Here is a 19,987-nt window from a genome sequence, read left to right as displayed (position 1 = left end):
TATTTCAAAAATAAGGATTATCTCCCTCATGCATATCTCTGATCCCTCGAGGTATTTGGCTCCAGTTTTTGGCATCTTTTTCAGCTCTTCCAAGTCTTTTTTATTTAAATATTTTGGATGTTCAACGTTTCGGCTTGAGCATCACTTAAGAGACATAATCTGTCGAAGTGTGCATCTGGTGCATCAAAATTGGTACCGTATATGATTAACATTAAGGAAATAATCACACTTAGCTAGAACTTTTTTTAAAGACATTTATCAAACAAGTAATGCTTACCTCAAACTGTCTGTTTTCTTTTTCCCAATGAGTGGCAACAATTAGAACTGTTGGCTTTGGATCTTCTTTATTGTCAGAACCACAGTAGGTGTGTATAGACTTAATCCAGAAAACGAAGTAGTCTAAAGTAGATAAATATAAAAATCCCTCCTTATAAGACGAGTATCCTAAATATACTCACAACAACAGCTCTTTTAAAATGCAAAAGTTTATAAATAGATATGAAGAAAATAAGGTTTAAGCATACATAATTACTGTTATGACTGAAGTCTGAAGACTTAATTTATTTTTGTTTCGTATGTAGAGCAAAGCAACCTTTTGGGATAACATAACCCGTTCGACTATCTGTCTGTTTGTTTGTCACACCTGGTATTCGTCTGTCACACCTTATATCTTGAACACTGTAAACAGTATGAATTTGATATTTTTGTCATGTATTGCTTGGAACTATGTTTTTTTAAACAACCATGGTTCCTGGCCCATGACCTCTGATCTACTTTTCAAAATAGATCATGATGTCGGTATACAGCATATTTTTGGTCATTTGAGAGGAATATGTGCGATTAAGCATGTGCACCCTTTGTCCTAAGACATAAAAAAAATCGTTACGGTCCACTTGACCTTTATTTACTTTAAAAAAAAAAATAATCCAAACGTTTAATTTATGTAATGCTTTCTGAATTTTGAGAGAAGGGCTTGGATAAATAGATGTAGCTCATATATTTTCCAGCTCATGCCGCTTAACTTTTAAACTGTATGGTATACAATTAATACAAAAACTGAACTATAAATATTTGAAAATAGCTTCTAATCCACTATACAACTGGATAATAATTTCATAATGATCACTGAAATACTGCTATCAACACATACTGTCAGTGCAGACTGCATGCAGCTAACCGTCATGCGTATCGACCCAGAAGCTGACTCATTTGAAACGACAGCACGGGTGGTAGATTTGCAGAGTCACAGTTTTGAGTGGACTTCCACAATAGACGTAGATGTGTGTGGCGTATTGATGGAGAATGTTAAGCCAATTGCTGTACTGAGGTCGCTTTGGAGGGGGCTTGTCATGACTGGCATTAGTATCGGCAAAGAACAGACTTTCACTTTATCAAAGGGAATCTTATGGGCCGTAGCTATATAGGAATGTGGTATTTGACCATATTGTAATACCATATGCTGGAACTTTTAGAGATGCTTTTCTTTTAATGGACGATAATGCACTTCAACACAGAGCTCATGTAGTGAAGGTTTACTTAACAGCAGAAACAATTGAGTGTTTGGACTTGCTTCAACGTACAATTTCATATCCTGCCCTCAGTTGCCATTAAACTATCAGGAGTTTGCAACTGCACTGAAAGAGTGGAGTCGAATTCCTCAAAGAACAAGGTACGGTTTCAATAAAAATCTTGCCCTGTTTTTTTCTTAAAAATGAAAGTGATGTAAAAATAAAACTCATGTTTTCTGAATCATTGCAATTCCATGCAGAAAGATCATACAAATCATTTTTCTCAAATGACCTTCTAAATGCTAATTGTGAGTCATAAAATTGTGCATTTTCCCGTATTTTCTAAAAAAGTTGCAGAAGACACCAATTTTCAATGGAAGTTTCTTTCAGATAATATTGTCCACAGGCATCGCTCAAAAAGAGATATGTGATTTTTCAAAGAATTTTACACAACATATCCGAAAATTAAAGTGGGCGACGGCTGTGGATACTATTTTCGTAAGGAAAATAACCCTTGAAATGGGTCATTTTGAGGCTTTTTCTGTTTAAGATAAAGAAATCCATCAAATTAATGATGTCATATTTCCAGAATGGTACTCGTTCATGTCATATTCTTTCCTAATTTATCACAGTCATATACTCAACTAATATTTAAGCCAGTTTCAAAACTTTTTGAAAACATGAAATTTTTAGGGCACAATAAAGCTAAAACCGTACCTTTTTCTTTCGATAAATAGATATTTTCAGATTGCACAGATTTGAAGTTGTCGAGCTGTAAGTATTTCTGTTGTTTATGGTCATACTGCATACTGACACAATGACTGATAGAGCACAACAAATTTTGACATTATTTTTGCAAGAAAGGTTAATTATCCTACGAATAAATCATGATTTGTGCAAAGCTATGTTCAGTGTATAATTTAAGTAAAGTTTGAATGTTATGTTTGCCTGTTGATATTTCATTACAATTGTTTGATGCGACGGTTCAAATTTTTCTGTATGGAACAGAAGTTTGGGGATATGAGAATAATGATTTTATTGAGTCTTTACATTTGGAATTCTTTAAATACATATTGAAAACGAACAAAATATACCCATAATAGCATTGTACATGGTGAACTACATTGTGGGCAAAGTACAATTATCTGTGCCTATAAAGCCAATAATATGGGTTTTGGGCAAAGAATTGCTTCTGGAAAAAAATGAGCGCTCTAATGTAATACAACATTATAATATTCTTAATAAAGAGGATGTTTTTCAGTCTAAGTCGTAGTCACATGTCAGGAGTATTCTGAACAAAAATGGCTTTAAAAAAAAATTGGAATGATCAGTTTGACCCTATAGAATTGTTTGCCTACACTGTAGCTGATAGTTCAAACATATCATATTGTATGCTTAACCCATAACGACAAAATCAGTGAATTTGTCGTCCGTAATGCACCGGTCACGGTAGCCTACTGGAAGGGCGCTCGCTTCGTGATCGGGAGGCCTGGGTTCGAATCTCGTTCGCCGCGCCGCTTCAAACCTAAGAGGTAAACATAGGTAGTGACTGTTTCTTCGCCAAGCTCCCGGCACTAGAAGTGAAAGTCACGGGTCTTTCGGATGAGACCTTAAAAACCGTGGTCCCGTGTCACGGTGGGCGTTGGCAAGTTAAAGAACCCTCACTGCTCTATGGCCCTGAGTGCCGAGTAAAGGTCTAAATTTGAAGCCCTTTACCGGCATACAGCGACGTCTCTATATGAGAGAAATATTCTCGAAAGGGACGTTGAACAATATACAATCAATCAATCGTCAGTAATGCAGAAAATCCAGTGTGTATCACGTATACTTAGTAAGATAAGCATGAACATTATAGACTTTGACGTCACATGCGCTAAACATCACGTGATCTTTATCTAATTAACATGGATTTTTCCATTCATAGACTTTCGTTAGAGTCAATAGGTGTTTAATTACCGCGATACATGTGTATTTCCCGCAGTAAAAACACAAATTTATAAATTGCGACCACAAGGGAATTAATAATATGCTTTTGATTTCAAGTAATTGTGCAACATGCGATAAGGCTTTTAAAGGCAAAAAAACTCGTATCTTGCCGAGAAAATTTGAAATTCAGTTATTCAAGGGTCATAACATAGTTTGATGGTAAACATACCATGGACTAAGAAAAATAAATTTGCAGAATTTTCTATCGATTGGATTAATTCCCCCAGATTTAGTTTTAACACGAAATAATATTTGCCGAGAGAATTTAGCTGCAGAAAAAAATGGTCATAATTCCATACCTTTCAATAATTACATATTTTCTTTCAATAATAAGTTTACAAACTGAATTTTATTTTTATACATTTGATTTTCCCTTTGCCTCTGTCTTTTCTTAACACAGTGACATAGGCTTGACGTCATAGTTGAGCGGTTGAGACCTCATAGGTTACCAGTTGTGAGATTGAAAACATTACATAGCATGGATTTCAGCAACATATTTGGGAAGAAATTTGCAGTTTTAGCTCTATCAAGATGGTTAGCTACTATCTCTATCTTATGACAGGCCAGAAATTATTTTTTACTTAGATATCCTTTCACACTGTGAGAGAATATCATTTTGGTATCCTTTCACACTGTGAGAGAATATCACTTTTATTCAATAAATAAACCACAGTATTTCACTGTTGAAAATGTAATAAAAGAAGAATTCTTTAAGTCGCATTAAGTTTATATAATATTAATCAAAATTGTTGTATTGAGTATGTTTGGTAACAGTTAATGTTTCTTACTATATGAACTACTTTTTTCCATGTTTGAATTTAATAAACACACATCGCTGTTCTACATCAGTAAGAAGAGGTAGTCTAAAAAGGGAGAAGACATTTTCGTAATACTGTAAGCATGTAGAAAAGATATATTTCATATCGCTTGTATTTATATGATTTTAATTTATATAATAGGTTTATGCTGCGTTCATGTGTGAGTTAGTGAGTTATAATTATGTATAAAACCAATAGATATAATTGCCATTACAATCTTTCTTCATGCAGATTGTAGACAAATGTAAGAATCACAAATGATTTATTTAAAATTGATCGTCATTTTAATTAAGGCTACGTTATTAGCTAGCCTGGGCCAAAAAATTAAGTATTAAGTGAGCTTTTCTGATCAAATTATAGAACGGACATGTTTGTCTCTCCGTTTCACTGTCTGTTCTGTTGTGTGTATACTGTCTCTAGACTTTTCGCATTTTCAACTTCTCCAGAACTCTTTTGCTAATTTCAGCCAAACTTGTCACAGAGGATTCTTGGGTAAAGATTTAGATTTGTTCAAAAAAGGACCACGCCCTTTTTAATGTGCAATGATTAGGAAATAATGAAAATTCGGTGGCTCATTTAAAGATCTTCTCAAGAACTACTGGGCCAGAGAGGACAAAACTAAGGTAAATGCTTTAGTACATAGTCTAAAATCAAATGTGCTTTATCATTTCAGGGTCCTCTGGTCAGGATAGTGCCACAATAGGAAATTAAATTTTAACGAAGGTATCAATATTTTTTTTTTCTTCTCAAGAACAGCTTGATCATGATTAGTGATACTTATATTATATGCAAGCATCCTCAGGAAGTGCAGTTTCGGGTTTATTCTAGCCATGCCCCATTAGGGGTAGGGTGAGACCACTCTTAAAGATAAAACAATTACATCGAAAATAGTACAGATATGCTAAGCAAGGCTATCTGTTAAGAGCACCTTAGAAAGTGCGGATTCAGTTAAAATCGTGGTCCCAAAGGGTAACGTTGGACCATAAAACACAAAGCAGCTGTAATCATTAGAAGATATCTTTAGTATCATTTACTGGACGGATATTGAAAACATGAAGAAAAACACACAAGAAATATGTTTCAAACTTTACAGAAAAAAAAATGGAACAGCGTCCGTTCATAAAATTGTATTAATATATTTGAAATGACGTTAGAGACAAAACAATAATCTAAAAACATAATATTATTGGAACATGTTTAACTCATTGATTTGAAATTGGTATATACAATTTTTCAACAGTGTGTACAATATGGAAGACACTACAACTTAGAACAAGAGGCCCATTGGCCACAACGCTCACCTGAATAACTTTGGCCCTGCTGTTTTTCACCAGATGATCTTTTTGTAATACCTATTGTGGCCCCGCCCTACCCACGGGGATCATGATTTTAACAATTTAGAATCTACACTACCCCAAAATGTTTCCACATAAGTTTCAGCTTTTCTGGCCCAGTGGTTCTTGAGAAGAAGATTTTTTAATGACCCCACCCTATTTTTGTCTTTTCTTGATTATCTCCCCTTGTAAGGGGGTTTGGCCCTTTATTTTAACAATTTAAACTCCCCTTCACTCAAGGATGTTTTGTACCAAATTTGGTTAAAATTGGCCCAGTGGTTCTTGAGAAGAAGTTGAAAATTTGAAAAGTTTACAGACGGACGGACGGACAGACAGACGGACGGACGGACGGACGGACGACGGGTGATCAGAAAAGCTCACTTGAGCTTTCAGCTCAGGTGAGCTAAAAACCATTGTTATTTGATGAAAATAGAATATCTTTATTCAAGATGTTGTTATAAATGTAGCACAATGTCGGACTGGGCTGTGCAGCCTGTGTATACGAAGTGTTTATAATGATGACGCTCGTAAATTATCTGTTTTGATTTTAAACAAACAAACGAACAAAACATATAGTGTATATTGTTGCATTATTTATCGTGCGCAAACGTAAACAAAGAGTCTATCTGAATATTTAATTTTTTTCTTAATGATTTGCTTTGAAGTGCAAAACAAATCAATAATTTTCAAGACACATTAAATCCAATTTAGGTAAACATGATATAATTTTTTTAAAAAAAAGTTTTCTGTTGTTTTTTTTTAACACAATAAAATCCCAGTTTGACACAGAGTTGAAGGAAAATAGATACAAGTGAGAACAATCATACCTCCATACGTCCATCCAGAGAAAACGCTCCCATCTTGATCACACACTTTCTTATCCACCTTTTGGTCAAAACGTTTAGAGGCGTCCACCACCACAACATAGAAAGCTCTCCTGGTCAGGTAAATCTGGTGACAGGCGTAGTATGCACACTGTCCGCCAAAGTCAAAGAATGTCACAGTCTTTGTATCGATATTTCTAGCATTAGTTTCTCCTTTGTTCTTTTCTTTGTCCTTTGTCCTTGCTGAAAGAAATCAGGTTTTCCTTAAAAATCTGTCAAGTTTTGTCGATGGAATGAACATAATCTTGAGACTATTTTTTTTATCACATGCAGATGGGGATAAAAAAAATCTGTAGTATTCAGCATAACCAGCATTCCGCAAACAGTTAGAATCAGTATTTTTCAAATCAGCATACTATAAATTTTGTGATGATTGTAGAATGTACATGCTAAAATTACAATAACTATTATTATACTTTCATGTTAAATACTAAAATCTGATTGGTTTAGACGCATTTAACAATCAGTAATGTTACCCTCAGCGTTAGCAACACACTTGACAACGGGTAACATTACGAAAATGTCACATGCGTTCAAATCATGCGCGTACGGTTCACCGTAGAATTCTCAAAACGTCGGTTGTGCGTTTGAAAGAAGCCGAATAAACGACGTCAATAAAAGCTTGCGTCCGATGTAGCTCACTTGAAAACAACAAACGACAGACGAAACATCCTTGCGAGTGCAAACTTTAGATGATAAAGGACTTTTTGAGTAGCAAACAAACAATAACGAGGTTGGTAAATCTTTTCCGAAGCTTTCTTATTGAGAAAAATAGAAGCGGGGAGTTTGAAAGCTTTCTAAGCGTGAAATTAACGACGATCTCCGAATTTTTTTTTATGACATCCGAAATCAATAGGACATTCAGTATAATAAAATAAATAGTGCACGTTTTTGAGGGTAACAGTTGAAATTGACACCCCTCGGAAAACCATTGTCAACCTCCGCTGACGCGTCGGTTGACAATGGTTTTCCTTGGGGTGTCAATTTCAACTGTTACCCTCAAAAACGTGCACTATTTATATAATACTAAAAGATTTTTTTTTTACTTCATGAAGCATAACTAACATCAATTCTACTTCCGGTAGTACATCTTCGCCAGCCAAGATTTTTTCCGATCCGAAATCTACTCGGAAACCCTAGGCCGGTAGCATTGACCCACTGAAATCAGCATAGGATAGGCATTTCTAATAAGCCTGAGTAAGTATATTTATGTAATAACCGTAAAGTTTTTTTTTTAAATCAACATTTTATAAATTTGTAACAGTAAATGTTTGATGTGTTGTGATAAAAAAAAGGTTTTTTACAGGAATAGTTAATTATTGATTACATTTTACAAGTAATAATTTATGATTGTTATTGCTGGCTATTTTAAAAAAAAATTGTTGCATAATTCTTATTACCACTTTTAAATTTATTTCTATATTATGGTATTGATTTACTACAGTATGTCAAAACTTTAAAAAATTATATGTACATGTAACACATATGAAAGAGTTACAAATATTGAATTCATAGAACACAAGACAGTTGAAATAATGTTTCTTCCTAAAATGCTTGCGATGTAAAGAAAAATGCTAAACATTATTTATGCCTTTAAACGTCCTTAATTATGCTGTTTACATATATTAATAGATTACATTATTCAGTTTTACTCAGTGATAAGATTTATAATTCATCTATTCACTCATATAATTTGGAGTGGAATGTTTACCATTTTTAAAAAGAAAACTAATTTACATATATAAGTAAAAATTATACAATTTAGACATCCTGAGGGGCATAAAGTTGACCTTTCAACATTATAATTTTACAAAGGAATGATAATTATTAATTTATCTCAAAGGGAGGTATATCTCTTATAAGAGGGTTAATGAACCTTAAATAAAAATTCTTTCATTTTTTTTTTTTTTTTTTTTTACAATTGTTTGTATATCTGATGTGAAAATAAAGGGAAAAGTGTCAAAATTGATAATTGTGATTCAATATCATATTGGTTCATATTTTGAATTCAAATACTTTCATTTAATCCATTGTATGTAGACTATTTTTCACAAAGACTCTCTTAGTGTTTTTACTTTAAAAAACATGTTTCATCAATTAAGAAGAAAATCCAAATTTTCTTCAGTCAGTTTTTCTGTTTTATGTTATATTTCTTACCTTTTAATGATTTTGATTCATCACATAAAACAAATATTTCCTCATGCACCTCCAATCCCTCGGTAGGTTTTACTTCCTTAATTTCTTCTTCACTACGACCGAGAAGACGTTTAAGAAGCGTGGTTTTCCCGGCCCCAGCACAGCCTACAATCATCCCCCGGGCGTGGTGGACCGTCTGTGTTCCTCTTTTAGCGTACTCCACATACCGCTCTCTGGCCTCCTGGTCCCATTTTAGTATTTCTTCTGGGACACCCACTGTATCATATGAAATAAACAGTATTAAAGAAAAAATCAGCAATTCACAACACAAATAGTACATTTGTTATACTTCAGTCACGGGAAAAAAAACTGGAATTTGACAGCTTTAGCTTTCCAATATCAGGTTTCAAATGGATGCAAAGTTATTAGAGCCTCAAAAATATAAAATAAAATGACCTCTTTTAACATTCTCGATAACTTCATCTTATATGACGCAGAGATCGATTTACTTTATTATTGTACCTATATTCTATGAAATGATAACATCTTTATTTTTGTATCCCATCCTCCGTATTGTCTGATATTCTAATCAAGCGTTATTCTTTTTTTTTCATATAACACCTCTCTATTCTTAATAAAATTCTATATGAAACTGTTTTCGCCTCATCGGTAATCAGAGAAAAGGATGATGATATCCGAAGGTTGATGGAAGATTGCAGACAACAGACGGGAATCCATAGCTGACTGACTTGACGTGGTTGATATAAAACTCCCTGTTGGGAATTCTATTATTCGAATTCGTGAGGCAAACATAGATTGTAGAGAAATTAAGTCCCCAACGTGTGTTTCTATATCTATTATTTATTTCAATGTTTTTGTTTGTTTGTTTGTTTTTTTACTAGACATATGTTTCAAAAAGAGGGTAATATATACATTTTTAACTGCAGTGTTTTTAAAATCTTTGGTCCTTTCAGTTTGAAATGAAATAATAAATATTGTATCCTTGAGGGCTTCAGTATTATCTTTAATGCAATAAATATATTTTCCCCAAAATAATGAACAATGTCTTGAACTGTCATAGAATCTTACTTGTGGAATATACATTCTTCATATCAGTGTACTTCCAGTGCTTAATACCACAAGTGAACTTGTGATAGGAAAAAATCATTTATTGACCGACATATAAAAATGTGATAGTTTGTATTTTCAAGAACAAATCAAGCTAAGTTACACAAAACAAAGGAAACTTCAAAATGTTTACACACGGACGTTTTGGTAACTCGGAATAGTCCGTAGTAAACCTGTATTTTCTTTGATGACGGAATATCCTATGGTGGAAGGGATAGTTTTTTTTAATGCCAAACAAGTGCCGAGAGGGGCGGCATATACATGAGGTCAATAAAAGCAGAAACATGGGGGCAGTTTCTTTGGGGTTAATTATTTGCACTTCATATACACACAGCTTAAATAATATATCAACATATAATGTGCAATCTACATATTAGAGTGCACATGTACGAAAGTGCACTTGGGGGCTTCCCCAGATTTTTGCTTGTTTTTCCAAGATTTTTGCTTCAGTCGCACCCATAAAGCTCATCTCTGTCCCGAGGGAGGGGGTAAAACTACCAGTATTCTGTAGATCAATGCATGCCCTAATGAAAATTCACCAATTGATCTGGGAACATTCACCTTACCTCTGAAATACACACCTTCTTCTACGGGACTGGTCAAAATTTATCGAAGCATGGGACAAGTGCATGGGGTCAAGGACTTTTTTCATGTCTTCAAGTAATGGGGCTGAGACTTTTTTTTCAGTTAATGATCGTGGGAGTTAACCTTTTTTCCATGAAAGAAAGATGAATCAAACAAAAGAAATGTTCAAAGCCACAACAACAAACTTCGAAAAATTTAACACACAAAAATTCAAAAATTATCTATGTAATATCATAAGTATAAAAATATCCTTAATAACTTCTCAGTTCTGTTACAGATGACTGTATATTCTACTAACTTGATGATTTTAAAAAATAATGAAAAATCCTTTTTAATCTTCTTTAATATTTGAACCTATAATAATTATTAGACAGGTTATTCTTGTTTATATGCTAGCAGCTTGACCCCCGTCTATGCAACATTGATTACTTTCATGATCCACTTCAGATATACATGTATATGGCCATCTCTATGGTAGATAATGCACACTTGCATACATTATTGTATTCATATGTATCCGTTTATAATACATATATCTACAGATATCTTCAATGCATATATGTACATGTATTAGACTAATGTTCTTTGAGGCTTATTTAAATTTAACAATTGTAAATTGTCAATATGAATGGATTACATAAACTATGTTGTTGAAAATATATAGAAATAAATAAAATATAGAAAGTTAAGTTAAAGTACATGTTAGGTATTCAAATAGCAGGGAACATCTTTTTGGCAAGGTATAGAGCATGGGGCCAATGATTTTTACCAAACCTGTTATCATGTGGTCTTATGATTTTTGCAATAAATTTTCCAGTTTGCACTGGTCCCATGTATCGAAAAATTTTGACTGGTCCCTAAACCCTACTGCTTTCCAGCTGAATTTTGACTGACCACGTACATGACTTAGTTTCGCATTTACTACTCTGCATGTATATGCTTAGCATCACTGTGGCACCTACATGTTGCACATCATTTTTTTTCAGCAAGCACTCTGCTACACTACAAATGTATCCATAATTATTCTATTAATTGTTTCTATATAAAATATCACATTAAACAGGGAATATCTCCGCTTTTTAAGAAATTTGAAAGGAACTATAGTACGAAACTGTGCGTGTACATGTAACGCTCACTTCCGGGATTGTCCACGATTCAACATGTAAGACTGACTATTTCTCACACAAAATACGATATTCATTCAAGATTCAATTTACACATTTACGTACCTTAAAAAGAAGTATGGACATGCAAGGATGTGCATGGTAAAGTTAAAAGAAATGTAATGATATCACAATGTTGTTATTATGTAACACACCAAAAACGTTAACCAAATGTCGAAAAAGATATCTTGATAAAGAAAAACACAAACAATGATGAATTGAAAATTAAAATACCGTCTGTCTGAAGAAAAAAATTCCCATTTATTATTTTGGATTAAAAAACTTTAATTCAAAATAATGCTTTATTTTTAGAGAAATATAAGAAGAAATTATTCAAAAGAAATTGTTTATTGTTACATGTATGATACACATGCAACGTTTCTGCATAAATGGCGACAGGTGCCGATCCAGACCAACTACAAAGTAAATTATATGACAAAGAGATGACTTCGAATTCAGTTTTTCCATTATCAACTTTGCTTATTTATGTAGTAATATTCCGCTATCAAATGCATATGGTGCTTACATGTACGTCTCCCAACATATTCAATACTCATGGGCGAGATGGTATCGGAATTATCATGCATATTTCACAGGTCCCTGTGGACAGGACCCCCCCCCCCCCCCCCGATATTCAACGCCGGTGTTTGTTGGACATGTCTTCACAAATTATATTTATTACACTTATTTATCATGAAAAAATCAAGAAAACCCCTAATTAATCGTTCCACACAAAACATACCCTACTATACATTATAAGAGAAAGGTAATATGCTACTCCGCGGTTTGTTTACGTTGTACCCCCGCTGGTTTAAGATAAAATGTCGGTTTACACTGTCTCTACATATATTTCTGTCTTAGTTCATGCTATCGGATTGACACTACATCTCGTACAACAATTAATCCTTAAACACGATTACAGTGACGTCGCGCAAGATACTGGTGTTACTAGAAAAACGTCACGCTAATAACGTCACAAAATGCGTAAAATGATGAGCAAATGTAACGTTGTATTTTCAACCTTTTGATAAATGTTCATTCTTACACCAGATATCCATAAATATGTTTTATGATTTAAAAAAAGGGGATTCAATAAATGTTTACATATACCATTACATGTAAGTACATATTTATATTTCCCAAACGAAGTTTTGGAGCATATTGGTTTTACTCTGTTTCTTACTATTATTATTTTTCTTCCTGGGTACTTTTTTGTCCGCGAGTGTTCTCGGAAACTACTCGTCCAATTGATTTGAAACCTTTTTAAGGTTAACAGGTATCTTATGTAGATGTGCGGGACGAAGGTAATTTTGCGCGCACATGCAGGCACGTGCAGGCGCGTGCATTGAGTTAAATGACCAATATTCTTAGTAAAGCTGAAACTTTAATATTTTTTATGAAATGCTTTGAAACTCAAAACTTAAAGATATATTAGTAGTGTAGACAAGACGACATGGTCAAATTAGCATGATCTCACGCGCATGCACGTGCGCTTCGCTCTGATTAGCTGAAACAAAAATCTCAATATCTTCCTTGAGTTTCGATAAAATACTTTGAAATTAAAGATATAGGTATATATTATAAGGTTCTACAATATATTTTATATGCAAATTCTTGAAAACATGCGCATGCACGTGTGCTGCAATTTGATTGGCTGAAACTTTAAATGGCTAAAACTTCTTTCGTTTTCAACAAAACAGGGTAAAATTTAGAATATAGATACAATGGAGGTATAATGAGTTCCTCTATCCAGCTTTTATCAAATTGCATGCAAGGACATGTATGCACGTGTGCTGAAATCTGATTGGCTAATACCTTATCGCTTGTATCTCTCTTACTATTCACTATATTCTTTGAAATTTAAGAAAACGGTATATATTACTGTACATGTATAAGGCACTACAAGAATATATATGTGAGAAATCTAGAAAATAAGTACAAGTACGTGTGCTGAAATCTTATTGGATGAGGTTACCATTACATGCATTTATTATTTTCTTATGCATGTATATGGTGATTTTCGAAATCATGTGCATGCACCTGTACTTAAATCTGATTTGCTTATGCTCATTGTGCTATATGTGCATTGTTATTTCTCCCAAATACTTTTGAAAATAAGTTGTAAAAGTCCATAAAACAAAGATTCTTCTTAAATGAAGCCTATAGGGAGTGGGGCCCCGAAGGGAGTAAGGGGAGCGTTTGGGGAACATCTGTAACGGTCTTCGTTACAATTAAAACTAGTTACAATTGTATTTATACGATTAAAAAAGAGATACAACATTACCACATTGTCTACATAATACAAGAAATCTAGGGCCCAGGGACGCATTTCAACACAAAAAGTACATATCTATGACATAAAAAATTCGTTTATTCCATTCAATACGCGTATATTCGAATGGACCCCCTCATCTAAAGATAAATATTGACCCTTTCGTCTAATTTGAGCAATGTAAATTACGGAAGTTTCCAGTACCACGGTATTTCTTCCGGCTAGAAGTTTATTGTTGTAGTACATGATTTTTTAAAGAAATGTGGGAATTTCAAATTTACATAATAATGATTTAAACTTTTATTTAAATATCTATTATCACATTTCCCAATTTAAACTGCGGGATTCATATATAATGCATATAAGACAAAGAAAAATCACACGTATGTAATGAATATCTATATTGCTAAAAGTGACTTATATACGTAGGTCCGATGGGCCGGATGTTGTATGTTTATTTGTCTAATGAATGTAAAATTATGTTATATGCAAGTCACTATAATAAAATATTTACTTACTTAATTACTTACAGTCCCACCAAGATCTAAAGTGAAGTTGGAAATGACGAGCCCCTTGACTCAGCAAGCATGTTTTATTGAGCTATTTCAGGATTAAGAAAGTTTCTAATATATACATGTATAATTAAGTCTCATATTATCTTATCTTGGGAAAATTCTTTCATTATTGTTTTAAGACAGCTATTAGAGGTATCCTAGGTTGATGTTACTGATAGTCCATTGACAAAATTTAGGTATTAGTCTTGAAAATATCCGCAGATCTAGGACACCTCCCTTTTCAAGTTTAAATATGATGTTGTTTAGGCAATTCCAATTTTTTTCCTATGTTTAGCGTCCTCCCTTAAATCAAAAACCTATCTTTCTATCCGGGAAAACACAGAAGCTGAAAGGGGGAAAACATATCAACATTATAAAAATAATTGTAGTATTCCTCATCATCATCTAAGAATTTTACTTGCATTGTAACAAACATAAACTATTAGTTTATTGAAATTATATTTTTGGTACAAAACTTAAAAAAAATGCAATGCCAATCTCAGAATGGTAAATTGTGTGGCAAATATTTGTATTTGTACATTTTTGGTATGTGTTTGATTACAAATTTATAACCTCAAAACCAATCCGTCAGCAGATGCTTAACATAGAAAAAAAAAACAAAGAATGACCCTTGGTATTGGTACCCGATATCTCTGTATCCGGTCTAAAATAGAGAGGATTAAGGGTTTATCAAAATCCACATAAAGTGCTACCAAGAAAAATAAATAAATCGAAAATGGTAACGGACACTTGAATTGTTAAACTTAATACATGTACATTAGGTACATGCATGTTGGAAAAGAAGATTAAGTCTCTTTATATGCAGTACACTGCACTTCCGTATAATTTCTGACACATAAGACAAACCACTGTGTTAAATGGTACTGTATCCTAGGATGATAGCCCACCACTGGTAATACAGGCCCTCGGGCCTCTTTATTGAAACTGAATGAACAAGAATGAAAAAAATGTTTATTTTGTACCCGATATTTCTATATCCGGTCTGATATAGAGAAGATTAAGGACCATTCATGTACCACAGAACGTGTTTCCAAGACCTTAGATATATATCGAAAATGGTAAAGAACACTTGATCCGATAATCTTTATACATGTACATTATAGCTATTTTTGAAATAAAGATTTAAGTCACTTGGAAATCCCGTTAATGTAATACAAGTATATCAGTGCATACTACTTTATATGCAAGAAAAGACTGTACTGAATACTTTCTGACACATGAGACAAACCATTATGTACAACGGATACTTGTGCTCTATCCTGGGATAGTAGCCGACCAGTGGGATGAAATGGTGATAGCTTGTTTTTATTTACATACATAATTAGTGTAATCTTACCGGGATGCCCCCCCCCCCACACGCACGCACAATTGAACCCTTTCTAATGTTCAGTGCTCTCAGCTTTGGCCTTGATTAGGCATACTGTTCATGTTAAATGGGAAAATTAAGAGCTACTGAAATTTCCCCTTTTAGAACCAGGAGAGATGAGGAAAAGTTCCTCTATCTTGTATTTTAATTTTTATCATTCTATATAGAATGACAATAAAAAAAAATTTAAACTTCAACACCGGATATTTTATAGGAAATATCAAGCACGCCTATGGAACGCCATACCTGCCTTAAGGTATGGTACATCATATTACATGGTGTGGTCCATATAATAGAGTCAGTTCACTATGTTAAATGGTGTCCACTCCTTGTTATAAGGTGAACAGTACATAATAAATGGTGTGTTCAGTATAATAAAGTGTCGGTTCAGTATACCAAATGGTCACCACTCATTGTTATAGGGTGGAAGGCACATTATAAATGGTGTGTTCAGTATATTAGAGGGTCGATTCCTTATACTAAGTTGTCGGTTCCTTATTTTAAATGGTCTCCACACCTTGTTAGAAGGTGAACAGTACATAATAAATGGTGTGTTCAGTATAATAAAGTGTCGGTTCAGTATACGAAAGGGTCACCACTCATTGTTATAGAGTGAAAGGCACGAAATAAATGGTGTGTTCAGTATATTAGAGGGTCGATTCACTATACTAAGTTGTCGGTTCCTTATTTTAAATGGTCTCCACACTTTGTTATAAGGTGAACAGTACGCAATAAATGGCGTGTCCAGTATAATAGAGTGTCGGGTCAGTATACCAAAGGGTCACCACTCACTGTTATAGGGTGAAAGGCACGAAATAAATGGTGTGTTCAGTATATTAAAGGGTCGATTCACTATGTTAAATGGTGTCTACTCCTTGTTATAAGGTGAACAGTACATAATAAATGGTGTGTTCACTATAATAAAATGTCGGTTCAGTATACCAAATGGTCACCACTCATTGTTATAGGGTGAAAGGCACATAATAAATGGTGTGTTCAGTATATTAAAGGGTCGGTTCACTATGTTAAATGGTGTCCACTCCTTGTTATATGGTGAACAGCACATAATAAATGGTGTGTTCAGTATAATAAAGTGTCGGTTCAGTATACCAAATGGTCATCACTCATTGTTATAGGGTGAAAGGCACATAATAAATGGTGTGTTCAATGAAATAAAGGGTCGGTTTAATATGTTAAATTGTCAATGCGCTTTGTTATAGGGTGAAAGTTACGTAATAAATGGTGTGTTCAATATAATAAAGGGACGGTTCATTATGTAAAATGGTCACGATTTCTTGTTATAAGGTGAAAGGGGCAAAATAAATGGTAAGTATCACATTACAAAAGATGCGTCAAGTACATCAATATGGTATGCAGCTTATTCCACATGGTTGAAAAAACACATTAAATGGTGTAATGATTATTTAAATGGTATCATATTTCAATTAATCATTATTACAGTTGGTATGAATGCCATTTTATAGAGTGCATATTCTGAAATAAAGTTTGCTTAAAAATGTTAACATGGTTCTATTTTATAAATTAATCTGTAAAACTACTCGTATACTGAGTGTCTGATAAATATCATATAGTCGTTAATTCATGTTAAATGGTTAACATATAGAATTAGTCCGTGAAAAAATATTAATCGGTGCTTCTTCTAAGTTATAAAGTGATCATTAAAGAGTACCGAGTAATACCGAGAAAATAAATGGTTCATATGTCAAAGCAGCAGCAACCGTTCGGAACCTCTCAAATTGTAGACCGCGGGAAACTGAACTTCAAGATGGACGCCGTTCTGAAGGAAATAGGATTGGCAACTCTAACAGAAAAATTCCGTTCTGAACGGATTGATATATCGATGATTAGTTCTCTCTCCGATGGAGAATTAACCCGGCTTGGTGTTGCAACCATTGGAGATAGACATCGTCTCAGGAGAATGTCGGAGGCTTCTCTAAAACAGGTAGCCTATATATAGGCCTATTTAACAGTTTAAGATAGATTTTTATTCAATTCAAGTTAAAGAAGACGTTCAGACCAAATTGAGTTATCAATTGATTTATCATAGTTATAAACAGGAAAGTATATATTGCATACCTGGGTATGTCATCATTCTTATGTATGGCAGTTGATTGTTGTACATCTGTAATCCCCCCGGGCCCCGTTTAGCCCCCGTGTCGCCACAGACACAAGAATATTAGAGTGTGGATACCCCCTCCGAATAGCAATTAAAAATAAATTGTAAGAGCCTATATTTTCTCAGAATTATGAGATTTCTCTACGAATCACATTCATATTAAGTATTTTGCAAGATTAATATATACATATAGAACAGTGTTCCAGCTAGTCTGAAATATCTATTGACGTTTTCAGGGCTTTTTTTTTTTCACCATTTTGATATTTTAAGTGCCAGGAAAACGTCAGAACCAGCGCCATTACGAAAAATGGAAATTTTGCCATCTCCAATAAGAGTTGATTTTCGATACTTGGGAACCGAATTAAATGCCGTTTTCACAATTTATCAATAGCACAATGCTTCTACTACTCAACAATATTGATGAAAAGAAAACATCACTCATCATTTCGATAAAGGAATTGAAAGATTTTAAAATGCATGAAATGTAAACAAATCTCGACAGTCAGATAAGATGTTTTCATAAAATTGTATATTTTATAAACATACCATAAAACCGATGTTGGTAAGTTCTAAAAGCATATTGTACTATTGATAAATTGTGAGTATGACATTTCATTTGCTTTGCAAGTATCGAAATTCAACCTGAGAATGTCGCCTTGGTTGGAGGCGGCGAATTCCTGGTTTTTGGAATTGCGCCGGTTCTGACGTTTTCCTGGCATGTAAAATATAAAAATAGTAAATAATCCAGGAAAACATCAGATATTTTGGACTATGTTCCAGCTACGTTCTGAGAAAAATGGGTGCAAGAGAAAGGCACTTTTTCGCAATTTACCATTTGCGTATCTCATTACTTCACCCTTATAATAATGAACTCCTTCAATTTATATAAATTTATTTAACTTTATTGATTTGAATGATAAATATGAACACACAATAATCTATTAGCTAGTATGTATAAGCATATTAAAAAGAATTTTAAAAATCCTCTGAGGATAAATATTACTTTTCTTTCTCTTTTTTAATCATTTTCTGTTCTTATTTCCTATTTTCAATAATAGCACCATAATTTTTAAAACCTATAGCTGATGTCTCACATTATTCAGTGCAATACATGTAGATCTTGGGTCTGTTTTTAGCAAATAAAATAGATACAGTATTTGTAGATCATCAGTAACAAATTAGTATTAAACTTTCAGTTTAAAGCCAATATCTTTTTCGCTTGTTTAATCATACTGGACATGTTGGTGGCAGATAATTATTAATTAATTAAATTAAAATTTTAAATTTCTGCAATGAACTGGAACACACTTACATATCTGTAATCTTATAAAATACAGAGTGTCAAAAATCATAATTAAGGAGAAAATAATTGAATATTTATACTTGTTTCTGTGCTATTTAAATATTATTATAAATTCTTTTTTCCCCAGAAAAACGACAATTTATAAATATAGAAGTGAAGGTCAGTGTTAATGCTACTTTCACTTCGTGATTTATTTTTAGAACGCTATAATGCAAGACTTGTTTAAATATTAACTAAAACAGGTAACTCGGAATGAAATGTAAACTTGATATGTAACTCATTAGGATAAACACACATACCAAAATTCAGCTCAATATCTGCAAGCATTCAGAAAGAAGTGAGGAAAACCAAGTGGGACGGACAGACAGAAGAAGAGACAGACCGAAACACAGACAGACCAGAAGATAATCTATAGTCCCCTCTAGTTTCACGGGTAGGAGACTAATTAACCAGCCAGGAATGTTGACCACAATGGATGTAAAAAAAAAAGTTACCGCCTGGATAAATGACTTTAAATTTAATGCATTTGTGGCCAAAAAAGACCAGCCGGAAATCCGGATAAATGAGCAAAAATTACATTAAATAATTCTGTTCCTAAGAAAGTCGTCAGAAAGGTGAAGCGTCCAGATTTCTGAAGGTCCACTGTATTAGGCTTTTAGCAGCTAAGCTCACTTGAGCCAGAGGCTCAAGTGAGCTTTTTTTTTTTATTGTATTTGGAATTTCACAACCATTGTTTCAATTTCAACCAAACTAAGTTCCACAAAATATTCTTAAGTGAAGGGAATTCAGTTA

The 19,987-nt window shown here is 33.6% G+C and overlaps 1 long non-coding RNA gene across 1 annotated transcript; it reads right to left on the bottom strand.

Annotated features, from left to right (window-relative positions):
• Nucleotides 1-276: 276 nt before the first annotated feature.
• On the bottom strand, nt 277-6,694 carry LOC133203288 (uncharacterized). Its single transcript, XR_009723375.1, has 2 exons — nt 6,474-6,694; nt 277-399 (listed from the first exon to the last, which is right to left on the bottom strand). It is a non-coding gene; the product is annotated as an uncharacterized LOC133203288 (long non-coding RNA).
• Between the last annotated feature and the right edge of the window lie 13,293 nt (nt 6,695-19,987).

This window comes from Saccostrea echinata, unplaced genomic scaffold (genome assembly GCF_033153115.1).
Source record: "Saccostrea echinata isolate AGI-Se365-2 ecotype Australia unplaced genomic scaffold, CSIRO_AGI_Sech_v1 ptg000049l, whole genome shotgun sequence".
NCBI lineage: Eukaryota > Metazoa > Mollusca > Bivalvia > Ostreida > Ostreidae > Saccostrea > Saccostrea echinata.
This window is presented reverse-complemented; position numbering and strand designations above follow the sequence as displayed.